The sequence below is a fragment of the Tamandua tetradactyla genome, chromosome 25 (genome assembly GCF_023851605.1).
Source record: "Tamandua tetradactyla isolate mTamTet1 chromosome 25, mTamTet1.pri, whole genome shotgun sequence".
Lineage (NCBI taxonomy): Eukaryota > Metazoa > Chordata > Mammalia > Pilosa > Myrmecophagidae > Tamandua > Tamandua tetradactyla.
Genome location: NC_135351.1, coordinates 32,480,396 through 32,496,306, shown reverse-complemented (window position 1 = coordinate 32,496,306; position 15,911 = coordinate 32,480,396). Strand labels below are relative to the sequence as shown.

Sequence of the window (15,911 nt, the reverse complement as noted above, 5' to 3'; positions counted from 1 at the left end):
TGTATATTAGGACATTTCCAGGTGTTTTTTCAGTCCATTAAAAAAATTTTTGACAGCAGGTAAGAGTGCTAGCCTGCCATGCCCAAGGATCCAGGTTCGATTTCCGGTGCCTGCCCATGTAAAAAAAAAAAAAAAAAAAATTTGAATGGATTTATTGCTCTATCTTCAAACTCACCAGTCTTTTCTTCTTCATTTTCTAATCTATACTTTTTCCAAATGCCCTTTTATTGAGATAAAGTCACACACCATCTAGACCGTTCAAAGTATACAATCAGTGGCTCACAGTATCATCATATAGTGCATTCATCCCCACAATCAATTTTAGAACGTTTTCACTACTCCAAAAATAAAAATAAAAAAGAGCACTCAAAACATACCATACCTCTTATCCCCACCCTCTTTTTTTCTCCAAGCCCTTTAATATTCACTCAAACAGTTGAGGCACAAGCGATAATAAAAAACTGCATTTTTTTACATTACAAAGAAAATCATTTTGTATGGTATTCTCAAAATCTCTTCTGCACTAACATTTCATTAATCAGTGAATCAAGGAGGTCACAGAGGCAGGCAAAAGAGGATTGATTAGAAGACTCAAATACTTACTGACTGCATACTAGGCACGCTATACTAGGTTTTACACACTTAAATGTGAACATAAGTTCTAGTTATCTATTAATAGAAAAACAATGCTGTCAGCTAAGCTAGTGTTTTAAAAGCTTTCACTTTAAGTATAAATTATGAACCTTTGTATTTAAATAAGATCTTTGAACAAAGAAGCATGTCAACATACACTAATACATGTTTTGCATTTCCAGAGATTTTATACAAGGATGCAACAACAGCACATGAAAACATTCAATTTGTTTTACTCGACTTAAATCTTGAATTGTTTTATTCCCACCTGCTAGATATCAGTTGGCCAGCATCACAATTCCCTGATCTATCAGCACTATTAAAATTTTAGGTAGGAAACAGTATTCACTGGGGGAAAAATAGCAGGTAATTTTTAAAAAATGTAATATAGCTAAAGCTTTCAAAAGTAGGACCTAATTTTAAAGTACCAAATCTGTCATTTAAATAAGAAAATGTACTTGGCTTAATCAGCTCTAAAGTGAAGCTGTCATTACCTTTTCAACAAAGCTTAAATCAAAGTGGATTATTTTCCAGAAAGCCAAGTGATTCCCCAGCATGTACTGCGCAATTTTCAAGGGCATGTATTGTCAGTTTTCTACCCTCCCCAAATCTAAACTGACCCTTACTCCTCCAAACAATCCTTCATTTGTCTGGGCCCAATATTTCTTGCTAAGCTGTCTGCCCCCTGCCCTTTTTTCCACCTATATTCTTCCTCTACTTGCCTCAATCTATACCTAGAGAAACGACTATTACTTTGCTGCATGGTCAATTATGGACCAATCACCACCACAATGCTTTGAATTTCAGATCCTATTAGTAAAACTGACCAACTGTCAGGTTTCTACTATTCACCCCCCCACCCCCAAAAGTACACCAAATGACATGAAAATAATAATAAAAGTACACCAAGAGTTCTTACAAACCTAGAAGGTACCTGGAGGAAGAGTCCTGAAGTGTTAGAACACTAGCCCAGTGTTCTAACTCACAGGTGAGAACATTAGAGGTGATATGACAGGACATGCCCGAGGCTATGTAGCTAATTAGGGGTAGAGGCTAGACCTGTATTTCAAACTCTCACTCTGCCACTACCAGGATACACAGGAAAAAGCCTCTAGGTTAAGGTAAGAAAAAAATTAGTAAGCAAACCAATATAAAAAGCCCAGCAAAAGGGAAAAAATCTCTGGGATCTCTCCACAGACTTAAAAAAATTTTTTTTTTAATTTTTAACTTTTTTATTGTATAATATACCATATATACAAAGGAAAGAAAGAAAAAAAGCAATAATTTTCAAAGCAGTCTTCAACAAGTATTTACAGGACAGATCCCAGAGTTTGTCAAAGGCTATCATTCCATCATCTCTGATTTTTCCTTCTAGCTACTCCAGAATAGTGGAGACTAGAAGGAATAAATACTTTTTTTTAATCATCACAATTGACATCTTTTTTCTTTTTTGTGAAAAATAACATATAAAAAAACAATAAATTTCAAAGCACAGCACAATTAGTTAAAGAACAGATTTCAGAGTTTGGTATGGGTTCTAATCCCACACTTTTAGGTTTTCACTTCTATATGCTCTAAGATACTGGAGACTAAAAGAAATATCAATATAATGAATGATTCAGCAATCATACTCATTTGTTAAACCCTACCTTCTTTGTAAAACTCCACTATCACCTTTAATCTTTCTCCCTCTCTTTAGGGGTATTTGGGTTATGCCCATTCTAACTTTTTCAGGTAGGAAGGGGCTGTCAATAATAAGGGGTCAGGAGATGGAACTAGCTGACATTCTGGAAAGATCCTTTAGGATTTATCTGGTCCAGGGACCCATCTGGAGAGTGTAGGTATCTGGAAAGTTACCCTAGTGCATGGAACCTTTGTAAAATATAATATATTGCCCTAGGTGTTCTTTAGGATTGGCTAGAATGGTTTTGGTTGGGGGTTGGCAGCTTATGATAGGTAGCAGTGTCTAACTGAAGTTTGTGTAAGAGCAACCTCCAGAGTAGCTTCTCGATTCTATTTGAACTCTCTCAGCTACTGATACATTATTTGTTACACTTCTTTTCCCCCTTTTGGTTAGGATGGTATTGTTGCTCCCTCGATGCCAGGGCCAGGCTCATCACTGAGAGTCATCTCCCACACAGCCAGGGGGACTCTTCTCCCTGGATGTCATGTCCCACGTAGGGGGAAGGGCAATTATTTCAGTTGCAGAGTTGGGTTTAGAGAGAGTAAGGCCATATCTGAGCAACAAAAGAGGTGCTCTAGAAGTAACTCTTAGGCATACCTATAGGCAGGCTAAGCTTCTCCACAACATACGTAAACCTCACAAGAGCACGGCTCAAGAGCAAGGGCTTGGCACACTAATTTGGGTATCTTCAATGTTTGACACAGTAGCCAGGGTTTCCCTGGTAGTAAAGTTTAGCAGTTCCATATTTCTCTTCCATCCTTCAAGGAACTCCGCCAATACTTCCTAATCATTCACTTAGTATATCTGGGATGTATCCAGGCATTACTTTAAGCTGTGCAGGATTAAAAGCCCTCATTTTTATTCTGAGCTCCCTGTGTTTCTCTGAAAATCAGGTTATACATATATAAAACAGCCTCTAAAATTCCAGAAATAATTATCACTCTGGACAAAATGTGACTGCTGCAAGAGCTTACCATCTAGGCCCCTGTTTTCTTATAAGTATTTTCTAAATGAGACCATACAATAACTGCTCTTTTGTTTCTGGCTTATTTTGCCTCCTCAGATGTCACACAGGTTCATTCACAAAGTTGTATTCCTCACAACTTTGTTCCTTTTTGTAGCAGCACAATATGCGATCACACGTATACCATCATTCGCCAATCTACTCAGCCTCCTGAATTCATTAGGCATCATGTCCAATGTCCAATGTCATAAAGGTGGAGTCATGCAGTATCTCTCCTTTTGTATCTGGCTTATTTCATGAATCACTGTGTTCTCAAGGCTCATACATCTTGTCATGTGCTTCAGGACATCATTTTGTCTTACTGCTGCATAATATTCCATCACATGTATATACCACATTTTGTTAATCCGCTCGTCTGCTGATGGGCACTTGGATTTTTCCATCTTTTGGTGATTGTGAATAATACTGCTATGAACATCAATGTGCAAATGCCTGTTTGTGTCATTGCTTTCAGCTCTTCTGGATATATACCAAGAAATGCTATTGCCAGATCATAAGGCAACTCGATATTTAGTTTCCTAAGAAACCGCCAAACTGTCTTCCATAGCAGCTGTACCATTATACATTCCCACCAACAGTGGATAAGTGTCCCAATTTCTCCACATCCTGTCCAAAATATGTCGTTTCCAGTTTGTTTAATAGCAACCATTCTTATAGGTGTGAGGTGGCATCTCATTGTAGTTTTGATCTGCATTTCCTATATAATAATGAAAATGAGCATCTCTTCATGTGCTTTGGAGCCATCTCTATTTGCTCTTCAGAAAAATCCCTATTCATGTCTTTAGGCCATTTTATAATTGCGTTGTTTGTTCTTTGTTGTTGAGTTGTGTGATTTCTTTATGTATACAGGATATCACACCAATGTGTAATTTCCAAATTTTTTCTCCCGTTGAGTTGGCTGCCCCTTCACCTTTTTGACAAGGTCTTTTGAGGTGCAAAAGCATTTGATTTTGAGGAGTTTAAATTTACTTATTTTTTCTTTTTATGCTTGTGCTTTGGGTATGAAGTTTGAGAAGCTACCTCATATTACTAGGTCTTGAAGATGCTTCTCTCCATTTTCTTCTAAAAGCTTTACGGTACTAGCTCTTACATTTAGGTGTTTGATCCACCTTGAGTTAATTTTTGAATAGGGTTGAGATAAGGGTCCTCTTTCATTCCTTTGGCTATTGATATCCAGTTCTCCCATGCCTGTTTAATGAGAAGACTATTTTGTCCCAGTTCAGTGGATTTGGGGCCCTTGTTAAAAATCTGTTGACCATAGATTTGGTGGTCTATTTCTGCACTCTTGATTTGATTCCATTGGTCAGTGCTTCTATATTTGTGCCAGTACTATGCTGTTTTGACCACTATGGCTTTATATTAAGTTTTAAAATCAGAAAGTGGCAATCCTCCCACTTTCCTCTTCTTTTTTTTTAGGATGCTTTTAGCTATTTGGGATCTCTTTCCCGTCTGGATGAATTTGGCAACTAGCTTTTCCAGGTCTTCAAAGTAGGTTGTTGGGATTTTGCTTGGTACTGCATTGATCTATAGATCAATTTGGATAGAATCGACATCCTAACTATATTTAACCTACCTATCCATGAGCAGGGAATACCTTTCCACCTATTTAGATCTTCTTTGATACCTTTTAGCGATGTTATGCATTTTTCTGTGTACAAGTCCTTTACTTCCCTAGTTAAGTTCATTCATAGGTACTTTATTTTTTTAATTGCTATTTTGAATGAAAATTTTTCCTTAATTGACTCCTCAATTAGGTCATTGCTTGTTTATTTTTGCACATTACCTTTATATCCTTCCACCTGGCTGAATTTGTTTGTTTATTAGCTCAAGTAACTTTGTTATAGGTTTCTCAGGATTTTCCAAATATAGTATGTCATCTGCAAATAATGAAAGTTTTACTTCTTCCTTTCCAGTTTGGATGCCTTTTATTTCTTTGTCCTGCCTAATTGCTCTAGCTAGAACTTCTAGTACGATGTTAAATGATAGTGGTACAGAGGGCATCCTTGTCTCATTCCTGATCTTAGGGGGAAAGCTTTCAGTCTCTCTCCATGGAGTATGATGCTGGCTATCAGTTTTTCATTTATGCCCTTTATCATATTGAGGAAGTTACCTTTGATTCCTATCTTTTGAAGTGCTTTTATCAGAAAAGGATGTTGAATTTTGTCACATGCTTTTTCAGCACCAATCGAGATGATCATGTGATTTTCCTTTTCGATCTGTTAATGTGCTGTATTACATTAACTGCTTTTCTTGTGTTGAACCATTCTGGCCTTCCTAGGACAGACCATACTTGGTCATGGTGCATAAATCTTTTAATGTGTTTTTGAATTCGATTCGCTAGTATTTTTTTGAGAATTTTGGCATCTATGTTCATTAGGGAGATTGGCTTGTAATTTTCCTTTCTTGTAGCATCTTTACCCAGCTTTGGTATTAAAGTGATGTTAGCTTTATAAAATGAGTAGGTAGTATTCATTTTTTCTCAATTTTTTGGAAAAGTTTGAGCAGGATTGGTGTTGGTTCTTTTGGGGAGGTTTGATAAAATTCCCCTGTGAGGCCATCTGGCCCTTGGCTTTTCTTTGTAGGAAGATTTTTGATGACTGATTGAATCTCTTTATTTGTGATTGGTTTATTGAGATGTTTATTTTCTTCCTGAGTCAGTGTAGCTTGTTTTTGTGTTTCCAAGAATCATCTTATGATTTCTTTTATTTCTTTAGGGTCTGCGGTAACGACCTTCCTCTCATTTCTGATTTTATTTATTTGCATCTTCTCTCTTTTTTTCTTTGTCAGCCTTACTAGTGACCCATTGATTTTATTGTTTTTCTCAAAGAACCAACTTTGGGTTTTATTGATTCTTTCTATTGTTCCCCACTCATTTAACTTGGCTTTAATCTTTGCTATTTCTCTTCTTCTGTTTGCTTTGGAGTTAGTTTTCTGTTCTTTCTCAGGTTCCTCCAAGTGAGCAGTTAAGTCCTCGATTTTTTTTCTTTCTTGTTTTTTAATATAGGCATTTAGAGCAATAAATTTCCCTCTCAGCACAGCCTTTATCACATCCCATAGGTTCTGATATGTTGTATTCTCATTTTCATTAGTCTCCAGATAGCTACTGATTTCTCTAGCAGTTTCTTCTTTGACCCACTGGTTGTTTAAGAGTGTGTTATTTAATCTCCATTTGTTTGTGAAAGTTCTCATTCTTTGGTGGTTATTGATATCCAGCTTCATCCCATTGTGGTCAGAGAATAATAATGAATAATTTCGATGTTTTTAAATGAATAAAAACCTGTTTTGTGCTCCAGCATATGATCTATCCTAGAGAATGTTCCATGAGTACTACAGAAGAATGTATATCCTGGTGCTTTGAGGTCTTATGACTTATATATGTCTCTTAGGTCTAATTCATTTATCTAATTGTTTAACTTCTCTATTTCCTTGTTGATCCTCTGTGCAATTGTTCTATCTATAGAGGAGAGTGGTGTATTGAAGTCTCCAACTATTATTGTTTAAATGTCTATCACTCCCTTCAGTTTTGCCAATGTCTGTCTCATGTACTTTGGAGCTCCTTGATTGGGAGCATAAACATTTGATAGTTATTTCTTCTTGGTGAATTGTCCCCTTTATTAATATATAGTGTCCTTCTTTGTCTCTTATGATATCTTTACGTTTAAAGTCTATTTGGTCCAATAGTAGTATAGCTACTCCTACTTTCTTTTGGTTACAACTTGAGCCAAACATCCTTTGCTCTCCTTTCACTTTCAATCTATTTGTATCCTTAAGTCTAAGATGAGTCTTTTGTAATCAATATATAGCTGGATTATATTTCTTAATCCGTTCAGCCTATCTGTATCTTTTATTTGGTTAAATTTAGTCCCTTGACATTCAAAGTTATTACTGAAAAGACATTTCTTGAATCCACCATCTTATCCTTTGGATTTTGTTTATCAGATCTACATATTCTTTTCCCTATATCTCTTTTTATCCTTTAAATTACCCTTACTGGTACTCTTCAATTCTGTGCCCTCCTCCAGAATTGTATTTTTTTTTTTTCAACAGGCAGAGCTCCCTTTAGTATTTCTTGTAGGGTTAGTCTCTTGATGACATATTCTTTCAGTGTTTATTAGTCTGTGAAAATTTTAATCTTTCCCTCAGTTTTGAAGGACAGTTTGGCTGGGTAACAAATTCTTGGCTGGAAACCTCTCTTTCAGGATCTTAAATATATAAGACCACTGCTTTCTCGCCTCCTTAGTGCCAGTTGAACAGTCTGAACTCAGTCTTATGTGGTTTCCCTTGTATGTAGTAAATTGTTTTTCTCTTGCAGCTTTCAGGATTTTCTGCTTCTCTTCAACATTTGACAGTCTGATTAATATGTGTCTTGGGAAGGCCCACCTGGATTTATTCTATTTGGAGTTTGTTGAGCTTCTTTGATTTGTGTATTTGTGTCCTTTATAAGGGTTGGTAAGTTTTCCCCCATTATATCTTGAACTAATCTTCCTAGCCCTTTACTCTTCTGTCCTTCTGGGACACCAATGATTCTTATATTTGTGTGCTTTGTGTGGTTCATCTTTTTCCTGAGATCCAATCAGATTTTCCTTTTTGTTGCCGTTTGTTGTTTTGAGTGTTCAAAATCAGTTGTCCTGTCCTCTTGTTCACTTATTCTTTCTTCTGCCTCTTCAAATTTGCCGCCATGTGTATCAAATATATTTTTGTTTTGGTCTACAACATCTTTAATCTCTGTGATATCTGCTATTTTTCTGTTTATTCTTTCAAATTCCTCTTTAAGCTCTTCTAGTGTCTTCTTTTTGCTTTTTTTTTTCTAGTGTCTTCTTGATCTCCTTTATGTCATTACCCTCCCATTTATTTTAATTAGTAGAATCATATGACCATCCTTGATTAGTTGTTCTAAAGTCTCTGTCTCCTCTGGTGTTTTAATTTGGTCATTAGTCTGGGCTATAGCTGTCTGCACCTTGACATCCTTAGTAATCTTCTTTTGTAAATATCTTGAATGGTTTACTTTTAAGTTGATTTCCTTCAATAGTCTAAGGCTTTGTGTCTGCAGGATGGATGTGGAGCAGGATGTGGGGTGCCAGGTGGGGCACAACAGTGTGCTGATGCATTGCAGTGCAGGTATAGGCACAGGTTGGGGTGCTATGCTGTTGCCTTTGAGTATGGGGTGTGGATCACGGGGTTGTAGAGGTGTGGTGTGGGGTCGTGAGTATGGGGTGCAGCTCAGGCAGATCTTGAAGTACAGGAGCAGGGTGCGGCATGGGGGACACAGAGGTAGAGCATTCCTAATCCCAGTATCCTCATCTGTGCACTCTTGAGGGCTCTGGGCTTCCATTTGGAAAGGGGTGCATTCAGCGGCTTGCACCAGCTGAATGGTCTCCTGTTCTCTGCATCTCAATTCTTCAGCTTTTGTAACCAGAGCCTCCCTATGTGGTGTGCAAGACCCTCCCAGGTCACTTACACCCTAGAATCACCATCTCAGTCCCCTTCCCCTCCTTTCTCTAGCTGTTCCTTGGAGCAGGGATGAACTTGACCTATCCTATTCTGCTATCTTCCCAGAACCCTCTATTCTGCCATCTTCCCGGAAGCCTAGGTCTAGCCTTTTTGCAGTATTTTGTGTTGTTGGACTCAAAATGCCTTAAGTATTTTTTTTTTTCAGCAGTCCCGCTACCTCTCTGCTGCGGCAAAAACTGCTAGTACCTTTAAAGCTTATTTTAGGTTTCTCTGTACTGAGGGCCTATTTTCAGTAGTCAGAAATTGTTAATTAATTCTGCAAGTGGAGCTTGGTTGAGCTAAGCTTTTGCTACTAGTCAAGTCTGTTTCTTTTCCCCTTGGAACCAGCCTGCCACCTTGTGGGGGAGGGATTCGACCTCGACGACTTAGGGGACTTAGAGTTCTGTGTGGAGTCCCAGCCAGTCCAGTTTGTCCAGATTGGTGTATGCTGTGTGTCTGGTCACTGATGTAGCCCCAGCAGTTGTTCTGTAGTGTTCCTAGCTATTTACTAGGTGCTCTGGGGGATGAACTAAATTCCACATCTCATTAAGCTGCCATCTTGCACCCGTTTCTCCACAGACTTTTGTATAGCACAAAGTCAACTTTAACAATGAGAAATGCTTCTGCATATGCCACGCAATACCAGGGATCCTTATTCCCAGTTCTCTGAAATTGAATCTGTGACTGCATGTCAATATTTGAAAACAGAAGGTCCCACCAGCTCCATTCTTGTCCGTCTTCAGCCACAGATTATAACCTTACTCTCAGTGTTCAACAAGATAAATGAATCAAGTTGAATTAGAAGTAAGGAAATCCAAGGAAGATAAACACCAAGGGGGGCATTTTTTTTTTACAAGCAGGTCACCCCAGTTATCATAAAGAATACACTTCAGATTAATTTACAGAGTTGGGACAGAACCATATGATTTCAGTGAAATTCAACACAATAATTAGACATTAACAAAATGTCAATTTGGAAATGCTAAGCCAGGCAAGCATGCAAAATTTAGAGTATAAAACAACACAAGATTAATAAAAAAAAAAATGCATAAAAAAAAAAAAAAAAAAAAAAAAAAAAAAACAAGGCCTGATGGCCAAAGACACTCCTCAGGAGAAGGTGGATTTGAAGATGTTGAACAGAAGTATATAAATTAGGAGCTGAAAGGGATGCCTCAGAGATCAGTGGTCCAGCTCCCTTATTTTATAAATGAGGGAAGTGAGCAGACGTTAATTGGTGGAGCTCTCACACACAGCTAGTGCTATTTGAAATTACTACACATATCTAAAATACAGGGTGATAAATATCCAGAACATATTAAGCCTACCATTTTAAATAAAACATTTCACTAAGCCAACTAATTTAAACAAAGTATATCAAGACTGACACAAAGTATAGGGATGAAGTTAATACAGCACAGCAGAACATTTCACAAATATATTTATATTTGAAAGATTAAATGGGAAAAACTTATCTCAAAGATTAATATTCAGTTTTGATAAACAGTCAAGTTTTCATACAACTCTCTGATATATAGCAAAATGTACTAGCTTTTAAAATGTGCTTTCTTCTATATATTTTTTTGCTTTATTTCAAAACTGAACACTGGGTACTTTAACCTAAGTGTTGTTACATGTATATACATTTTAATTATGCATTTTAGAAAGAAACAAAATCCATATTTCAGTTAACTCATAGTATATTTATAAAATGAAAAGTACTTATCAATATATGCCTTTCAGTCTAAAAAATAAATAAAAATAAATACAACAGATAATAAAAAATTAACTTTGATTGATTTCAGTGAGGTACAGAATCAATATCAAAGCATAGTTGCCCCATAACCCCAGAGCTATTCATCTTCCAAGTTAAAAATCTTTTAAATATTTTAAATTGAGATTTTATTATGCTGATATTTGTTTTTCATCCCATATCATCTTCAGCCAAGTTCTGAGCACTTAAAATTCTGTAATTGATGGGAGCTTAGTCAGAAGCTTCTAGTGGTGGGGGAGTTTTGCTGTAATACTTGCAATAACTGCTGTGGCAGTCCACATACAGCACCTGCGTTTGTCAAGTGGTCCACGCCCTTCTCATGTTCACCTTGGGCTAGGAACTCTTCACCACGCTGTATTTCTCCAAGGAAAAATTTCTGAACAGCTTCAGCATCTTTAAGGTCAGGCAACTTGGAAAGTCCAGCTCTCTCCTTGGCAAGTTTTTGTTTCTTGTTTTGCTCTTGCAGGTTGTCCTTGAAATTGGGGTCACTCCATCCTTGTGGTTGAATTAAACGCAATACCCCATGAAAAGGGACCCGCATACACCACTGGTGATGGCGCTGCTCCCATCCACCATTTTTTCTCGACTGTGGAGTGTGGAGGGTGGTGGTGACCATGGCGGCAGCAGCCTGTGCCTATCTCCCCTTTTTAAAAATTTATTTATTTACTCCTCTGCCCATACACTGGATAAAGGGAGTGTCAGTCACAACGTTTTCACAATCACCTGGTCACATCATGAAAGCTATATAGTTATACAATCATCATCAAGAATCAAGGTGACTGGATTACAGTTCAATAGTTTCAGGTCATTCCTTCTACCTATGCTAACACACATGAACCCAAAAAGGAATATTTATATAATGCATAAGCATAACATCCAGAATGACCTCTAGATTCTATTTAAAATATCTTAGTCACTGAAACTTTATTTTGTTTCATTTCTTTTCCCCCTTTTGGTCAAGAAGGCTTTTTAAATCCCATGATGCCAGGGCCAGACTCATCCCTGGGAGTCAAATCCCACATAGAGGGGGAGATATTAATTTTATTTGCAGATTTGACTTAGAGAGAGAGGCCACATCTAAGCAACAAAAGTGGTTAACTGGGGGTGACTCTTAAGCATAATTATAAGTAGGCTTAGCTTCTCCTATGCAGGAATAAATTTCTTAAGGGTAAGCCCCAAGATCTAGGGCTTGGCTTGTAGAATTGGGAGCTCTAATACTTGAGAGGGTATCAGGAATTCCCCAGCTGGACTAAGTTCAATATTTCTACCTTTTTCCTCAAGGGCACTTTACAAATACTTTTTTATTGTCTGCCCAAAATACTCTGGGATGTATCAGGGTATTACATTAACCTGTACAGAATTATAAGATATTGTTCCCTATTCTAGGTTCCATGTAACTATGTTGTTTAAATAAACTGACCGTACCAGTTACATTAGATAGTGTGCTACAGAAAATATAAATTTTTTACCAAATAAACATCTCTTCCTTTGGTTTCACACAGAAGTTGAAGTTTTAAAATACAGACAATATTGCCCTTTAACCTGTATTATGATTTACCTTAGTCCTAACCAGATCTGTTTCATTCACATTTCTAATTAAAGTCTTACCTCTTTTTTAGCTTCTTTAACAGTTGTTGTATGGAGTAATACTTACTTTCAGAGTTGCAAAACTCTAACTCTGAGTTTCAAGTGTCACACAAAGTTCCAGAGAACTACCAGATTATACACTGAGAGCTCAGCATCCCAGAATTTAAAAATAACAGTTAAAACCAGGAATAGATGTGACTGCTGTAAGAGCTTATGACATAGAAATCTTCACAATGAGCCTTATTGAACATTTGTACTCCTTAGTCATGGATTGCCGAATTTCTGCCCATGTTCTATCCCCTGATAAACTATGCTCTCAAATTCAATCCTAAGAGTTTGCTCATTATTATTAGTCCATATTAGTGAGGCCTTACAATATCTGTCTTTTCATTTCTGGTTTATTTCACTCAACGTTCACCTAGTTGCATGCTGTGCTGGTTTGAATTTGTGGACCCCCCAAAAGTTTTAAACCTCATTCAATATTGCTGGGTGGGAGTTTTTTGATTATCCATGGAGATGTGACCCACCCAATTATGGGTGGTAACTTTTGATTAGATGATTTCCATGGAGGTGTGTCTCCACCTATTCAAGGTGGGGTTGTTTACTGGAGCCCTTTAAGAGGGAAGCATTTTGGAAAGAGCCACAGAGACTCTGCACCCAGAGACCTTTGGAAAAGAAAAAGGAAAATGCCCCTGGGGGAGCATCATGAAAGAAGAAACCAGAAGAGAAAGCTAGCAGACTTTGCCAGGTGTCCTTCAAGCCAAGAGAGAAACTCTGAATGTCATTGGCTTTCTTTAAGCAAGTTATCTTTCCCTGGATGCCTTAGATTTGACATTACTATAGAAGTGCTTTAATTTGGACAATTAGACAGTCTTAGAACTATAATTTGCAACTTAATAAAGTCCCCCTTTTAAAAGTTGTTTTGTATATCTCATTCCAGCAGCTAGCAAACTAGAACACATGCCTCACAACTTCATTCCTTCTTGCAGCCACTCAATATTCCATTGTATGTATACAGCACTCTTCCATCCACCAGTTGATGTATGCTTAGGCCACCTGCTTCCATTGAAAATCATGAATAATGCTACCGTAAACACCATTGTGCAAATGATCATTTGTGTCCCTGCTTTCAGTTCTTCCAAGTATATGCTTAATAATGGGGTCACAGGATCATATGACAACCCTATACTTAGCCTCCTGTGGAACCACCACACTGTACTCCAGTTGGACTGCACCGATCTACTGCCCTACCAACAGTGCACAGGTATATCTCACTTTCCACATCTTCTCCAGCATTTGTATTACTCTGTTTGTTTTTTCAAAAGTTTTATTCACACACCATACAATACATCCTAAGTAAACAATCAATGGGTGCTGGTATAATAACATATTTATGCATACACCACCACACTCTATATGAGAACATTTGCATTTCTTCTGCAGGAAAAAATGAAGAAAAAAATAAAAAAATAAAAAGGAGAAATAACAACACCAAGAATCCCATACCCTTCCCTTATAATTCCCCTTTTATTGACATTCAGCTTTGATATATTGCCCTTATTACATTTAATGGAAGAATGTTACAGTGTTACGGTTGACTATAGACCCTAGTTTGCGTTGTTTTTTTTCCATAAACCATCCTATTTTCAATACCTTGCAATGCTGACATTTATTTTTTCTCCCTGATGTAAAAAATTCTTTTATTTGTACATTTAATCAGCATCATTGTTCGCTCTAGATTTCACTAAGTTATACGGTCCCATTTTTTATCTTATATCATTCCCTCTTGCGACATATATGCCCCTAGCCTTCTTATTTCAACCATACTCACACTCTTCTCCAAACCTCTCTCTCCTGTCTTCTCCTATCTGCCTGTAGTGCTCCCATTAATATTTCTTGGAGAGCAGGCCTCTTTTCACAAACTCTCTCAGTGCTTGTTTGTCTGCAAATACTTCAACCTCTCTCATTTTTTTTAATTTATGATACATAACCACATACAAACACAAACATTCTTACCATATGATCATTCTGTTCTTGTTATATAATCAATAACTCACAATATCATCACATAGTTGTATATTCATCATCATGATCATTTCTTAGAACATTCACATCAGTTCAGAAAAAGAAATAAAAAGAAAACAGAAAAAAAATTCATACATACCGTACATACCCTTACCCTTCCCTTTCATTGATCACTAGCATTTCAATCCACTAAATTTAACATTTGTTTCCCTGTTATTTATTTATTTTTAATCCATATGTTTTACTCATCTGTCAATAAGATAGATAAAAGGAGCATCAGACACAAGGTTTTCACAATCACACAGACACACTGTGAAAGCTATATCATTATACAGTCATCTTCAAGAAACAAGGCTACTGGAGCACAGCTCTACATTTTCAGGCAGTTCCTTCCAGCTTCTCCATTACATGTTAACTAAACAGGTGATATCTATTTAATGCATGAAAATAACCTCCAAGATAACCTCTTGACTCTGAAATCTCTCAGCCATTGGCACTTTATTTTGTCTCATTTCACCCTTCCCCCTTTTGGTTGAGAAGGTTTTTTCACTCCCTTGATGCTGAGTTTCAGCTCATTCTAGGATTTCTGTCCCATGTTGCCAGAAAGGTTCACACCCCTGGGAATCATGGCCCATGTAGAGATGGGGAGGGCGGTGAGTTTGCTTGTCATGTTAGCTGAGAGAAAGAGGCCACATCTGAGCAACAGAAGAGGTTCTCTTGGGGGTCACTCTTAGGCCTAATTTTAAGTAGGCTTAGCCTATCCTTTGCAGAGTTAAGTTGCATATGAACAAACTCCAAGATTGGGGCATCAGTCTATTGCTTTGGTTTTCCCCACTGCCTGTGAGAATATCAAGAATTCTCCACTTGGGGAAGTTGAATTTCCCCTCGTTTTCACCATTCCCCTAAGGGGACTTTGCAAATACTTTTTTATTCACTGCTCAAATCACTCTTCTCCCTCATTTTTGAAGGACAGCTTTGCCCTATATATAATTCTTGGTTGGCAATTTTCCTCTTTCAGTATCTTAAATGTATCATACCACAGCCTTCTCATTTCCATGTTTTCTGCAAGCAATCTATCATCCACACATAGTCTTATCAAGCTTCCCTTCTATGTGATGCATTACTTTTCTCTTGCTGCTTTCAGAATTCTCTCTTTGTCTTTGCCACTTGACAATCTGTTTAGTGAATGTCCTGATGTAGGTCTATTTGGATCTGTTCTGTTTGAGGTATGCTGTACTTCGTGGATCTGTAATTTTATGTCTTTCATATGATTTGTGAAATTTTCAGTGATAATATCCTCCATTATTCTTTCTGCCCCCTTTTCCTTTTCTTCTCCTTCTGGGACACCCATAACACATATATTCATGCACTTCATGGTGTCATCCAATTCCTTGAGACTCAGCTAGTATTTTTCCATTCTTTTCCCTATGTTTTCTTTTGTGTGTAGGATTTCAGATATCCTGTCCTCTAGTTCACTAATCCTTTCTTCTTCCTCTTCAAATCTACTGTTGTATGTCTCCTTTGTGTTCTTCACCTCTTCTGTTGTGTCTTTCATTCCCGTAAATTCTGCCATTTGTTTTTTCAAGGTTTTGGTTCTTCTGTATGGTCACACAGTGTGTTCTTTATATCTTTCCCCATCTCTTTTGCCATATTTTCCTTCAACTCGTTTATTTGATTTATAAGACTTGTTTGAACAT

The 15,911-nt window shown here is 37.3% G+C and overlaps 1 protein-coding gene and 1 pseudogene across 1 annotated transcript in view; one reads left to right on the top strand and one right to left on the bottom strand.

Moving 5' to 3' along the window:
• MOXD1 (monooxygenase DBH like 1) overlaps nucleotides 1-15,911 on the top strand; it is a 104,858-nt gene that overhangs the window by 35,285 nt on the left and 53,662 nt on the right. The window lies entirely within an intron of this gene.
• On the bottom strand, nucleotides 10,753-11,178 carry LOC143668715 (mitochondrial import receptor subunit TOM20 homolog pseudogene; annotated as a pseudogene).